General features: G+C 40.8%; 1 protein-coding gene across 1 annotated transcript in view; it reads right to left on the bottom strand.

Annotated features, from left to right (window-relative positions):
• Nucleotides 1–15000, bottom strand: part of ANKMY1 (ankyrin repeat and MYND domain containing 1) — a 1970922-nt gene that overhangs the window by 415228 nt on the left and 1540694 nt on the right. The window lies entirely within an intron of this gene.

The raw sequence follows: 15000 nt of genomic DNA, 5'->3' as shown, positions 1-15000 counted from the left end.
AGTCTCTGAAACATTTTTCTGAGAAGGTGCAATGTGATTCTTTACACTGTGCAACAGAAACAAAATACTTCTTTGAAGCAAACAGTATAAATGATAAAATAAAGGGCAAACTGTACTTTAGCAAGTACAGTTCGCCCTTTCAGAATTCCTTTGTAGAGGATTTTTAAAGTAAATCATCACTTAGAAATCGTTCTTAGATTTTAACATACACAAGTATGGATACATTTCAATCACCATCTTCCTTCTTTGTTCGGGCTTCAGGTATAACTTCCAAACTACATATTGCAGGAACAGCTTCCAGCTTGGTCCTCCCTTCTGATTTCCTTTATTCTAACAGCAGATTTATTTATTTATTTATTTATTACTTTACATGTGTTTAAAAGGATAGTCCAACTGGGTGGAAGACCATTTTCAGCGGAGGTCCCGGGAGAAAAGCTCCACAAAAAAGTTACAGTGTACATTTTATAAAGCATTTACAAAAGCATTTAAGACGAGTATACAAATTGTACATCAGAGTGTGTGATAATACACAAAAAGTTACAGTGTAAATTTTATAAGGCATATACAAAAGCATTTACGTATACGAAATTGTACATCTGAGTATGTGATAAACAGTTTACAGAGGTAAAAAGAGTGTTATCTGGAATTACAATTTTACTATAAATATATATATATATATATATATATATATATATATATATATATATATATATAGATAGCAAGAGTAGACCTTAATGTTAGCATAGGTGTGGCAAGGATATATAAGAATGGTTAATGAACATATTGGTTGATGTTTCATTAGTCTAAAAAGCTAGTAGGTGCTGTTAGCTCTGTTGTCCTAGGTTAATAAGAAGGTGGGGGGATATGAGGGAGATAGATATCATATCAGATGTCTAGACACAATCCTTTTTCAGTCCAAGACACAAGAAAACAGGAATCTAGTATCTCCTCTTTGCTCTGCCTCTAATATTTCCCAAAATGTACTTGTTACTTGTTGAGTCTGTAATCCTGATTTGTCTATTCCTTAATGGTACAGTATTTTCTAGAATCAGTACCAGACACCACTTTGCTACAAGGCATGTGTATATATCTATATGTGTGTGTGTGTGTGTGTGTGTGTGTGTGTGTGTGTGTGTGTGTGTGTGTGTGTGTGTGTATATATATATATATATATATATATATATATATATATATATATATATATATATATATATATATATATATACACACACACCCACACACACAAACATATAAACACACCTAACGGTTTCAACTATATTTGACTGTCTCTTGGCAATTCTGTTTTAATTTATGTAGCTAAATGTAGCTATCCACAGCCAGTTTCTATGCCAGACAGATTTGTTAGTTTTGGATTTCATATTTATTTCACTGGATATTAAATTACTATAAAAAATATAACTTTGAAGTTTTGGTTAGATCATTGGTGACTGCTTTCCAGTACTTTTTGAAACTAATTAAATGAATCAGTGAAAGTAAAATGTATGGTGTTTGAAAGGTCATTCTCCAATCCCTAATTTTAAGACCATGGGTTAAGGAACAAAAAACATTCTATAGCTCTTTAATTGCTTTGATCAAGGATTTTTAAGAGATTGTTGGCCAAACAACTCTTGTGTTAGATGAAGACTATAAATTGTTAATTAATATGTGTGGTCTTTGAATATGGTTATTTACACTAACTCTCACATAACAATTGTAGAATGGCTACAAAAGACCTTCAGCAAGTAAAAGTTAAGTAAAACACTTTTCACAAACTCGTCAGAAGCATTTGACATGGTGGCACGTTAAAATATCATCTGCAGTTTTGTAGGCTTAGGCACTAGTTTGGGCATACTAACTTAGGTGTGGTCTTACCTAAAACAGGAAGCCGCAGTATGAAGCATGACAAAAATAGGAAAGTACAGCTGTGTAAGTAGAATTTACATTACAGTATATGTTTTAGTCGATCACTGCTGCAATAGTCTAAGCCATTTGGGTTATATAAAATGGTCCTAGAAAAGCTAGTTCTGGACCTGGGAAAGGAACATAGTCTCTCATGCTTTATATACATGGGAACAAAGGACCAAGTTACTGCCTTTAGAAAGTCTCTAGAGTCTGCCTCTTTCCAAAAGATCACAAAAGCCAATGACCTGGAAAATTAGGCTTAAACCCTGCCAAAAAGAAACTTGCTACGGTGGGAACAGCAGAAGAAATAGCCTGGGACAACCATTACAAATTGTCTGCTTTGACACTGGTTGTTCTTTATTTTACCTTCACAGTAAACAATAGCTGATTAGCCTTCATGAAGGATTTTATTAACTTATTAGACTCTGGAAAGAATACAGGGAGAATAATATATTTGATAAAGGTAAACTCACACCACTGAGACATACAAGAAGGATTTGTTCTCAAGATGCCCTGTGTCTGTGAAAAAAGAATGAGGTAGGGCTGACTCACCATAGGAACCTTTAACTTAGATACTCTTCTTGCAGAAATCAGCGCAAAGAGAAACACGATTTTCCAAATAACAACCTCAAGCCTGATGAGCTGGTTCAAAAGGCACACGTCAGTTTAAATGTTTTCTAGTTAAGAACCTCAAAATAGCCTGATAAGCTGGTTCAAAAGAATAAGCATAATTTTTTTTAGACATGAATTTAAGATCTCAAGAAAGAGCCACCTGTTTTCTAGATGGACAGAAATGTGAAACCCCTTTCAAAAACTGCTAGAGTTTACAGCAGACAGAAAGTCTGATGTATCTAAGGGCAGACAAGCAAAAATGGCCAAAAGATGAAACTTGATAAAAAAGTAAGATTGCCTAAAGGACAATAACTCACACAAAGACAATCTATATCCATAAGCAACTGAGCGTTAAAATGTCCCAGTCATGGTTCTTAGAATAGCACCATGAAGAAAATCTTCTCAACTTACACATATCTGACTTTCTAATAGCATGTATTTTGCCTTCTTTAGTACCTGCTGCACATCCTCAGGAAAAAAAGGGTTGCTAAAAGATCTCAAAACTTACAGTCGAGGCAGTAAACTGAAGTATATGCACTCTGGGGTCTATCAAACAACCCTCTCATGTGTGAGTGACTCCTGAAAGTGTAGAATCTGTAGTAATATTTTCCCTTGGCCCATATCAAATTATGGGAGAACCACAAATGCTTGAGCCGAAAGGAAGTCAACATCACTATCTTTAGGGAGTCCTTTTAGAATTTTAGAATAATCCCTGCTATGGCTAGACAGGGTAGAAAGGCATAAAAGAACTATCCCAACCATGAGAATGAGAAAATGTCTGCATTTTAGGCTTGTTGCATGGAATCCTGTAGCTAAATTTCTTTAACTGTCTGTTTTGAAAGGAGGCAAATATAACTATTTGACATTATTAAAAAAGGACAAGAAATCTCTTTTTAAAGTAAGTCCACTGTGGAATGGTAATACATAATGACAGTATTGTGTATAATCTACATATTTGCTTACAGTGGTAGACAATGCCCCATTGGAGACAAAGTATAAATTACTACTATCCTGGCATGGTGCACTGCCGTACTATACAGCAATATCTTCATTAGAGAGTAAAAATTGGAAAAAAAAAACAAGTTAGTTTCTTGACAATCATCACAACTCAGAAGTATAAATAATTACCACTTCTATTTACATATTTAATCTTAGAATTGTTTCATTCACTATTCTGAGACTCAAATGCCATGTGTTAGCTCGCCACCATTATGCAATCTTAGGAAAACAAGCTCCTACGACCAAAAATAAAAATCACTGAACATTATGCAAATAAAAAAACACACAAAAATATGACATTTCTGTGACAGAAACTGAATATCAAAGTCAAAATGACATAACTGAAATTATGCAAATCAGAGCGTGACCTTCAGCAGATGTCAAACTATACCACCATTGCAGAAAACAAGGTGGAAACTAGTCCTACTATTTAGTGAACTTGCTTAAAAAGGCACATGTTATAAAAAGAAGTTATGTCTTACCATAACGTTCCATCTGTGTTGTTGATCTTCTTCCATTCATCACTAATAGGTTCGGTACCGAGCCTTTGAAACCGAGTTGGCTTAACACCAATCTCGCGTACACCAAAAACTCTCAAGCTAAGCTGCTACCCACAATGCCTTTCTCCCAGTTACCTCAGATCGAGTTTGCATGCAACATATAGAAGTAAACACAGAGGCCATTTCTGAGCAGAAACCCTAAAAACACCACAAGGACACATAAGATCCACCAGCAGCCTTTGGTGGGGGACAGAGGGTGGGATGTGATGAATGGAAGAAGATCAATTACACAGATGGAACATTATGTTTAGACATAACTTCTTTATCTGATGTTGTTAATTTTCTTCCCATTCATCACTGATGGGACAGAATCCCAAGCTACTTAAAAACCTGGGTGGCCCTCATGGAAGAACATTCCTGAGAACCACTGAGCCAAAGGCTGCTCTTCCCCTGGAGACCATGTCCAATTTGTAATATTTGATGAAAGTATGGGATTTAGCCCAAATGACTGCTGCACAAATGTCGTCCATAGAAGCTCTGGAGTGAAAAGCAACTGAAGTTGCTATGGCTCTTGTTGAATGAGCTTTGATATTAACAGGTTTAGTTTCATTTGCTTGTGAGTATGAAAAAGTAATACAATCTCTGAGTGGCACATCCCACTTTTGTTCCAGAGAAGGAGATGAAAAGTTGATCCGACTTGCGGAAAAATTTAGCCCTGTCCAAGTAAAAACGTAATTGTCTATGTACATCCAATGAGTGTAGACAATATTCTCCTTTATTGGAATAATTTGGGAAAAACACTGGGAGCTCAATGGACTGGATGACAGAGAAATCAGAAATCACTTTGGGGAGAAAAGATGGATTAGTATGAAGAGATACTCTGTCTTTATGAAAGATTAAATATGGACTCTTGATGCATAAGGCTTGTAATTCCGATATCCGTCTAGCTGATGTGACCGCCACCAAAAACTGAGATTTCCATGATAGAAATTTAAGTTCACATTTTGCAGCAGGCTCAAAAGGGGGTAAAGAAAGAGACTGCAATACCAGAGAGAGATTCCATGTCTCTACAGGCCGCCTGATTGGAAGTCTACTATGGAAAACTACTTTGAGAAAGGTCTTGCAAATGTGGGTGGAGATAAGCGGAATGCCTCCTAGACCGTTATGAAAATTGGAGATGGCTGCCAAGTGGACTCAAATAGTAGAAGCTGATGCTCCATTCTCAAAAAACTCAGAAAGGTATTAAAGTACAATAGATACAGGAGATGAGAAGGGGACTAAAATCTGTTGTTTAGACCAGAGAGAGAACCTTTTCCATTTATCTCTGTAGAGTCTTCTGGTGGATGGCTTATGGGAGGCCAGAATAATATCACAAACAGGTGAGGAGAGGATTTACTGCCTGGCAAATAACGGAAGTGGAGAAACCAAGCTATCAGCTTAAGACTGGACAGATTTGGGGAAGTCAACCCTTGGGGGTGAGAGGTTAGGTTCAGATGAGCGTCCAGTATCCATGGAGGTTGTAATAGGTGAGGCTGGAGGAAGGGGAACCACACTTGTTGAGGCCAGAATGGAGCAATGAGGATCACCTTGCATCTCAACCAAATTGCTTTCTTTAAAAATAGGGGTATCAAGGGAATTGAAGGATAAGCATAGAGGAGACCCGTGGGCCAATCATGAGTCAAAGCGTCTCTCGGTGACTCCCCTTCTGGGAGAAAGAGGGCAAAGAAACTGCTGCATTTGTTGTTTGTAGGGGAAGCAAAGAGATCGCAGCAAGGCTGGCCCCAACAGCTGAAAATTTCTGCCATCACATTTGGATTGAGAGACCACTCATGTGGAAGGAAGATGCATCTGATCAGCCTGTCTGCAATAACACTGGAGCACCCCGGGATATGTGTTGCTATAAGAAAGTGGTTGGAAATTATCGCCCAGTGCCAAATTCTCATAGCCTCTCGACACAGGGGGGTAGGATTTGGTCCCTCCTTGTTTGTTTATGTACCAGACTACTGACATATTGTCTGACTGAATTGCAAACATTCCCGATGGAAGGAGCAGATGTAGTGCCTGCAACGCCAACAGCACCGCTCTCAACTCCAGAACATTGATATGCAAGTTGGCCTCTAAGCTGGACCAAGTGCCCTGGACTGTCTTTCCCTGAAAATGCCCCCCCCCCCCAAATCAGGGAAGCATCCATGGTCACCGTGGCGTTGGGTTGAGGGATCTGGAAGGGGCAACACCAAAGATTTTCATCTGGCCTCATACACCAAAGAAGATTTTGCTTGCAGGAATTGGTGATGAGGATCTGTGAGTTTAGGGGGTGAAGATTTGTCAACCATTGGGACAAAAGAAGCCATTGTGACAGTTTCATATATAATCTTGCCAGAGGAATAATCAGAATGGCTGCAGCCATAGACCCCAGATCCTGGAGACCTTCTCTTGCTGACACCTTTCTTTGAGTATCACTTGCAGTTGCAATCTTAACCTCCGAAGCCTGTGAGCTGGAAGAGATACCAGGCTTGTTTGAGTTTTGAAAACTGCCCCTATAAATTCCAATTGTTGGGTAGGTTGTAGATTGGATTTTTCCCAATGGACTGTGATGCCTGGAGACCCCGCCAGTGAGAGAGTGTAGCAGAGGGCTATGGTCAGGAAATGCTTGGTGGGGGTGGAGAGGAGCCAGTCATCAAAATATGGAAATACCTGGAATCCCTGAAGTCTCAGATGAGCTGTCACCAGTGCTAGGCATTTTGTGAGCACTCTGGGGGGCATCGAGAGACCAAATGGCAGGGTTCTGAACTGGTAATGGTTGGCTCCTAGCCAGAAACGAAGGAGACTCCTGGAGCATTTGTCCATTTTGATGTGGTAATACTCATCCCGGAGGTCTATTGAGCACATCCAAACATCCTCCCATAAAAAAGGGAGAATGGATTGTATAGTGACCATGCGGAATTTGGTTTGAACCACTGACTTGTTTAGATAGCTGAGATCCAAAATGGATCTCCAGTCCCCGGTCTTTTTTGGCACCAAAAAGAATCTTGAGTAAAAACCGGATCCGCTTTGATCTGGGGGGACCGGTTGGATGACTCTTTTCTTGACACAGCTTTGTTATCTCTGAAGCTGCTTCTTCCCTTTGACTGGGTGGAACATCAGGAAGGTTCTTTGTAGGTTTTGGGAGTGATATTAGAGGGATGTAATAGCCTCTGGAGATTATTCTCTGCACCCACCAATTGTTTATAATAGAGTGCCAGGCAGTTTGGTACAGAGAAAAAAGAGCCCTGGCTGCTTCCAGAGGAAAGCAATTGGGAAACGCTTCAGGAGTGTTGATAAGACCCCCCCGGAGAAGGAATCCCTGGAGTCTTGATTTTAGGGACCTCCCCTGCCCCTAAAGGGGTGTCTTCCACCACTGGAACCCCCTCTGCCTCTGGGGGAATCCTCACCACGTGCGTTGCGGAAAGGACCTCAAGATTTCTTGTGCCATATTTTCCCACTCCTCTGGTTCCTGTAAGAAGAACTTTGAGGCTTGGAAAAACGTAGTCCAACAGCAGATAAGGTCTTTACATCCTGCTTGCACCTGGCCAGTGTGTCCTTTACTTTAGAATCAAACAAGGATGATGGTTCAATAGGGGCATTCAAAAAGGAGGACTTGAAGGAGTCTGCAAAGTCACAGATGCGCATCCAGGCATGATGTCTCATGACTACGCCTGCTCCCGCAGCTCTAGCCACCCCTTCGGTTGTGTGGGAGAGCAACCTCATGGACAAGTTGGAGACAGACTCAAGGGTGGCAAGTTGAAAGGCAACCTTGTCCTGTGCCCCATCAGAGACTTGACCCGCGAGAGCTCCAGAAAGTTCGGAGATCAGATCCCTTTGGAGCCTCGTGAAATGTGCCAAGTAACTCAGAGACCTAACTGCAAAGGTCGCTGAAGCAAAAACTCGCTTCCCTAGTCTGTTCGCAGCCCGGGACTCTCTGTTGGGCGGGTGGACAGTAGGACTTTCCTCTGCAAGGTCCTTTTTAGTGGCCACCGCCACCACCATAGCATCTACTGGCAAACCTCTAGACCAATGGGGATGTTCCTCTGGTGGGAAAAGAATCTTGTCTGTTCTCCAGGGAATAGCCTCAATAGACTCAGGGTTCTTCCATGCATGCTGCATGATGAGCTGGACTAACTCGCCAGCAGGTGGGGTCACCCAAGAAGTATAAGGCTGAGAGCGGAAAGCCTGCAGGAAGATGGACTCCTCTGTGGAAGGGTTGGAGGGCTTCCAGCCAACACTCTGTTTCAATATTTCCCAGATGTCTCCAAAGAAGACATCATCAGGGGGTGACCGTGAGGACCCTTCCCCATCATCGTTGTCCGTATCCTCTTTGAGAGGCTCCTCTGGAGAGTCAAGGTGTTTCCACTTACACACTTTCTTCCAAGGGGGTTCTTCATCGGGAATGTCTGAAGAAGAATCAGAAGGGGAAATCACCCTGAACTGGGGTTTTCTGAGGCTTGTGTTCTGGGGAGGTGGCCCATGGTAGCTGTAGCTCAGAGGGAGCAGGGGGAAGATCTGATGTAGAAGGAGCGCTTCCAGAAGCAAGCACCCTCTCTATCACCCGGAAAGCAGGCCCGCCCGAAGAGGAATGGGAGCCCGGAACCAAGTAAGACAATCTCAGAACCGGGATAACACCCAACTCCGTCAGACCCGCTCCCGGGGATGCAGCCTCAAGCAAGATCATGGCAGGCATTGCCCCTGGATGTGAGGATGGAACCAATAATAAACTTGGAACCATGCTCAGAACTGAGGGTTCCACCCCCAACAATGAGACTGAGGAAGAGACGGTTCCGATAGAACCGAAACCCAAAGGGGAGGCCTTGGAGCCTCAGTGAGGGTCACTGTCGGCACAGAGGAAAGGGTTCCCACCAAGGACATAGGAGCTATAGGTCTCGGAACCGATGGATCCAAGGAAGAAGTATAAGCGGGAGTCCTGGTAGCAGTAGACCCAAACCTCAAAGTGGGATGAGTCTTAGGAATGTTTGTTATCCCCCTGGCTGTCAACAGCTGGTCCAGCAGGCACACCACATCGAATTCAGACAGACTCCTGGTGGACTTAACAGACACTCCTGAAGGGGAGTCAGGCTGGTCCAGAAAAGGGCTATAAGCCTGGCCTAAGAACGGGTCCAATGAGTGGGAGTACTGGGTCCGTGGTGTTTGAATTGTCAGCACTGACAGACTCTAACTTAGAAACAGATAATAGAGGAACTAACGATGTCGAGAAAGGACTCGGTGCTGAGGAGGCACTCGGAGTTGAGGTAATTATCAGCTCCGAGGGAATCGTTGGAACTGTCTTCTGTGCAATGAAAGGTGAAGTCGGTGCCAAGACTATCAAAGACGATAAGGTCGGAGCTGTTGTCATCACAGTAGTTATGACTGGTGCCATAGATGTCGGTACTGAAGGTGACGCCGACGTCGAAGTCATCAAGTCCAAAGAGGCAACTGGAGCTGAGCTCGGAACAGAAGCAACAGGAATATTCAGAGCCGAGGAAGCAATCTTGTGTTCAGTAGAAGATTTGTGGGCCTTGTGTTTGTGGGACTTGCCCTTATTACCAGCCGGTGAAGAGGGATTGGAATGTGGACATTTTTTGTCCTTCACTGGAGGGGTTGAGACCTCCGACACAAAAAGGGCCACTGAGAAAGGTGGGGTTAACAGGTCTTTCAAGATATGTTTTTTTTTCTCTCATTCAGCATCCACTGACTAAAACTCAAGCAAATGTGACAAGGAGGTTTCACAGAAAGATGGGAAACCCCCAGACAATAGACACAATCATCATGTAAGTCGCTGTTGGGGAGTTTGCCATTGCAGGATGTGCAATGTTTGAACCCCAAAGTTCCTTTTTTCTCAGACATATCCAGTACACAAAAGGAAAACAAATTACTGCTAGAAAGTAAATAAAAGAAGTAGAAAAGGTAGATACCAACGATGGTATCAAACAATACCATAAGGGTAGGAGAGGGCATTACCAATGATGGTATAAAGAATACCCGATGGGTAGAGCTAGATAGAGAAATAGGGTAGAGAAAAAGAGTTAGACAGAAAAAAGTTTCAAAATACAGTAAAATTTATAAAAATATAACACTTAGCTGGAGAGCTCGGTAAAACGCTGCTATATGGCTGTGCGGCAAACGAGATGTGAGTTAACTGGGAGAAGGGCATTGTGGGTAGCAGCTTAGCTTGATAATTTTTGGTGTATGTGAGCTTGGTATTAGGCCGACTCGGTTTCGAGGGCTCGGAACCGAACCCATCAGTGATGAATGGGAAGAAGATTAACAAAATCAGAAGTAAACTTATAGACAGCAATAACCTTGGCTCAGGTCCAAAAACTGAAGTCATTTAGTCAAAGTCAAAGGAAATTTTATTGTCATTTAGAACTATACATGTGTAGCCTAAACGAAATTTTGTGCATCAACTCAATTTTTGAGATTACAAAGGAAAGTGAAACAACACATACAAGTAGAGGAATAAACATAACTAACAAATACAATACTACTCCCAATACATGCAAGAAAGAGCAGAGACATTTACCAACACTCATATACGAAAAGAATACCTAGCCTGAGTTAAATTAACTACCCAATTTAAAATAATACAAAACACACTCCAGATTGAAATGCCTAAGTTATTTGTCTAATACTGCACTTGAGTGAGTTAAGTAATACTGACTATGGATATAATAAATAAATATTGCACTTACTCAGAATATATGCAAGTATATATTGCACATTTATTATGTGTCCATACACATTTACTTGCTAACACTACCATTTACCCACTTGGGATTCATCCTCATGAGCAGCACACAACAAACGTGGGTCAACACAGCACCTACAGAAGAGTATTGGTGACTATTTAAACAAAGTATAAATCAAGTTTGATTATTTTCTATTTTATTATTTTAGTATTGTCCTTGATCATTCATTGCTATAAATAATGTTGTATTTTTGTGACTCTGGTTTTATATTATGATGTATGATAATTTTTTTCAGTTATAATGAACTCCAGTATTTGTTAAAGCTCTTCAGATTTCTTGCTTTGTTTATTTTTGCTGTATTAATCCCATTGAAACTTTTCAGCTTGTGTCTAAAAGTATCCAGTTTGCTACCTCACATACTTCTCTGTTAACAAATCCATATTAATAAAACTGTTACTAAACTTGATATCTTACTGCATTAAGATACTTTATAAAAATGACACCATAGATATGGCTTGGCTAAAGCACAGAAAGGAAAGAGCAGGAGGAATACAACTGTAAGGTGAAAGCAATGCAGGTAAAATAGAGAAGAATCATACAAGTAAAATATTCTACCAAGGTTTATTTTAAACTTACTAATGAAGTTAAATTACATGCATAAGCATGACCACCATAAGAGTGGTTTTGAATTTAGATTCTTCCATGTTCCACACAGCCTCTACTAACTGCATAATGTATATATACCCTGCCACATGGAAAAGCTAACAATCACTGGGGCCTTTATAGGCCTAGTCAGCCATTCCAACTGTATCCCACAAGTTTATATGCCTGAGGTTATTTTAAGGGGTATATATAAGCAGGGCAATATTTATAGGTTACCTCTGTCCATTAGATATAGTGCTAGACCCAGGCTATATTTCTGATTTCCAATCCACTGGTCCAGGTTTCTCTTGAACAGGGTTAGGGAAGAGCACTGCCCCACATAGGGAAGTCTGTTCCAGAGAATGGGAATTTGCTGAGACACATACTTGTCCATCCTTTATGTCCTATTCATGTCATAAGTAAAGTTTAACTCCTTATATTGAGTAATTCTGATGCTATTCATTCTGTGGATATGTAAAATGTCCATCAGAGTAAGATCCAAGGATGTCTCTTATGCCAGGTATAGATCATCTCTGAGCAGTCTGTAGCAAACAGGGTGCAGAGATAGGGCTTTGAGGTGATCTGCACAGGACATGTTGTTTACACCCTGTATTCCTTTTGTGAGGAACTTCTGTGGACATTCCAGTTGTTGCCACTGCCTGGTCAGATACATACCAAAGGGGGAGTGTACTCAGTGATGGGCCTGATGAGGGCCAAATGCAGTGCAACAATAGGCTCTAGACGCCATGCTCTTGTTTGTAAGTTAAGCAAAATAAAATGATTTCCTTACTACCTTAGACACATGTTGGTCAAAAGCCAGGTTACTATCTAGATGCATACCCAAATCCCTGACTATTGAATCTACTCTTAGGGGTGTGCTATTGATGAGGTAATTTCCTAGGGTGGCTGACGTCTCAAAGGGTACTATTATACATTTCTTGGCACAGAGTTTTAAGCTGTGCTTTGGCACCAGTCATTTGTCTGTGGTAGTCCTTCCTGTGAAATGTTAGTGTCTTGGGAGGATTCTATGATTGCTCCTAGTTTGCAATCATCAGCAAACATGATCAGCAAGAACCCCTTAACATTAGCCTTTACTTCAGAGAAGTAAGTGCCAAAAAGGAACAGGCCCAGTAAAGAGCCCTGAGGGACCCTACTAGTAACTAGCCTCTTTGTGGAGGAGGTCTCCTCTATCCTAACTTCCTGGGTCTTATCTGAGAGCCAGCTGGCTATCCAGAGTGTAACATATGGGTTTATGCCTACATCTGTGAGTTTTCTTACAAGCCCAAGTAGTGTATTAAATGCCTTTCCCAGGTCAAGGTAGGCCATATGTACTATTTTGCCCTCATCCATTGCCTTGGTGACAAGAAGTCCACCAGGCTGAGTAGGCATGATCAGGCCTTGATGAAACTAAACAAGGTGGATCCAGTATTTGAAGGTTTTTTGATCCTTACTACTCATTCCCATAATAATTCTTTTCAGGGCTTTGCATTTGAGACTAGTCAGACTTATGGGTCTGTATTCACAGTGCCTGTTGATGGCCCACTGTTGTGCACAGGGATGGCGTTTTCAGTTTTCCATTCATATGGCACAAAGACGGTCTGGAGGCTAGGGTTAAACAATGACTTCAGTGGTCCTGATAGGTCATGTGTCAGGCTATGTAGGAGGCATCATAGGATGTTATTAGGGTCCAATAGTGCAAAATTTTTGGCCTTACAAAGCGCATCTAGGACCAGCTCCCTAGGGGTAGTTTGATGATATTTCCTGGGGGACAGCTGGAGGAGAGAGAGGGATAAAAGTGTATCTGAATTTGATGGCCAGCAGATTTGCTAAATCTTTTAGCTCTGTGTAGGTGGCTCCATTTACAATCAGTTATGCACACTGCTGTGTGCTGCCTTTAAGATTTCAGACATTGCTAAAGAAAACCTTGTAGTTGTCCTCTCCTGGGAGTCTATTTTCACCTCAAATTTGGCTTTTGTATACTTAATCTGCCCTCTTAAGTTTGTTTAGATTGATGAGGGTGTTTTTTATCATGCCAACTACATCACTTCATAATCTTGGCTATGATGTTTTTTCTTTTATTGTACAACCTGTTTAGGTTTGTATTCCAGCAGGGAGATTTTTTTGTTTTACTTCAGGACTTATTTCTAGTAGAAACAACTCTCTGTGCATTTGTTAATATAATTGTACAGGGTCTCTTTAACAATTCTGCATAGGCGACTGTTCTCATGATTTGGGGGACTTAAAAATTTGACAGGTTATCACTTAGTACTTGGAAGTTTGCCTAAGCATAATTCCTAAATGTTACAAGATTAGTTGAGGCCACAGGATAGATTTTTGTCATGAAGGAGACAACTTTGTAGTCTAGTCTGACCTTAGCACAGAAGACACTATACTGGGGGGGTACAGCATTCTGCCATGTTTGTGAGTACCAGGTCATGTATGTTTGCACCCCGAGTGGGAGCATGGACTATCTGGTCCAAGGTGTTTGTGTTTACAAAAGTCCAGGAATCTCTGGGTCTGTAGGTTCGGGGTCATGTAAGCATCCCAGTTCATAAAGGGGTAGCTGAAGTCAAGTTTGCAAGGATGTGATGCAAGACTTTGCCTATGGAAACCTGGACTAGTCTTGAGGAGAGTTTGTTGTTGATTTGGATTGAGATCCCTCCAACTTTGATCCCTGCCTGTGCAGTAGCTGGTCTGAATTTTTATTTATTTCAGTTTGATGACCGGGGAAGTCCATTGGGCTGGAATATGTGAAAAGCATTGCAGCCCTGCACTGCCAGGGTGTTCTCCATGGCTTTAAACCATGTTTCAGTAACTGCAGAGATGTTAACATTCCCCAGGGTGAGGAGAGCCTGGAGGGAGTGGAGTTTCTTGTTTAGGCTCCTGTCATTGAACAGTAATACCTTTAGATTCCCTTGGGTTGGTTTTGCTATGCTGGAATGTTTGTTAGTTTGGCATTGCCATAAAAAGAGACTGTTGGGGAGGAAAATGTTTAAGCCAATATTCAAAAGGTGAGTTCATTTCACTTACTTTATTCCTATTCACATTAGGCTTGTATGCCTTTTGCAAGATCTAAAAGCATATTTGACAGTAAAACAAAAATACATAAAACCAAAGAAAAAATACTCAGATATGGTACAAAACCTAATAACTGTTCATTAGAATTTTAAATACTCAAACTGTGATTTTCTAAGCTGATAAATGATAATTTTGTTAACAAATTGATCTGACAATTTACACAATAAAACAGCTCTAAAAATGAATTGTTATTTCAATTAAAGCTTTCTTGTTATACAGAACAATGAGTAAATGAGAGTTGTGAATATCAAACACATTAGTAATGGTTTAGGAAACAAGTGAACTTTATATCAAAAGCAAAACATTAAAGGATTTTGTTATGACGTCACACTAGCACCTGTTGCCGAGAATCTGTAGTGGGAATTTAACATAAATCAGAATACCAGTAAAAGCAGTATGTAAAACTGTATTGAAGATGCTGAATTCACAAAACACTTAAAGGTTAGATAACAGAGTTTATTTCAATGGCATATTGCTATAAAATAGAGAAAAGCAATAAAAAACACACATCTTAATAACTCTTGCTCTTCCAATGTGAGGGGGTTTCA

This window comes from Protopterus annectens, chromosome 4.part1 (genome assembly GCF_019279795.1).
Source record: "Protopterus annectens isolate FY-2018-M chromosome 4.part1, PAN1.0, whole genome shotgun sequence".
Taxonomy (NCBI): Eukaryota; Metazoa; Chordata; order Ceratodontiformes; family Protopteridae; genus Protopterus; species Protopterus annectens.
This window is presented reverse-complemented; position numbering and strand designations above follow the sequence as displayed.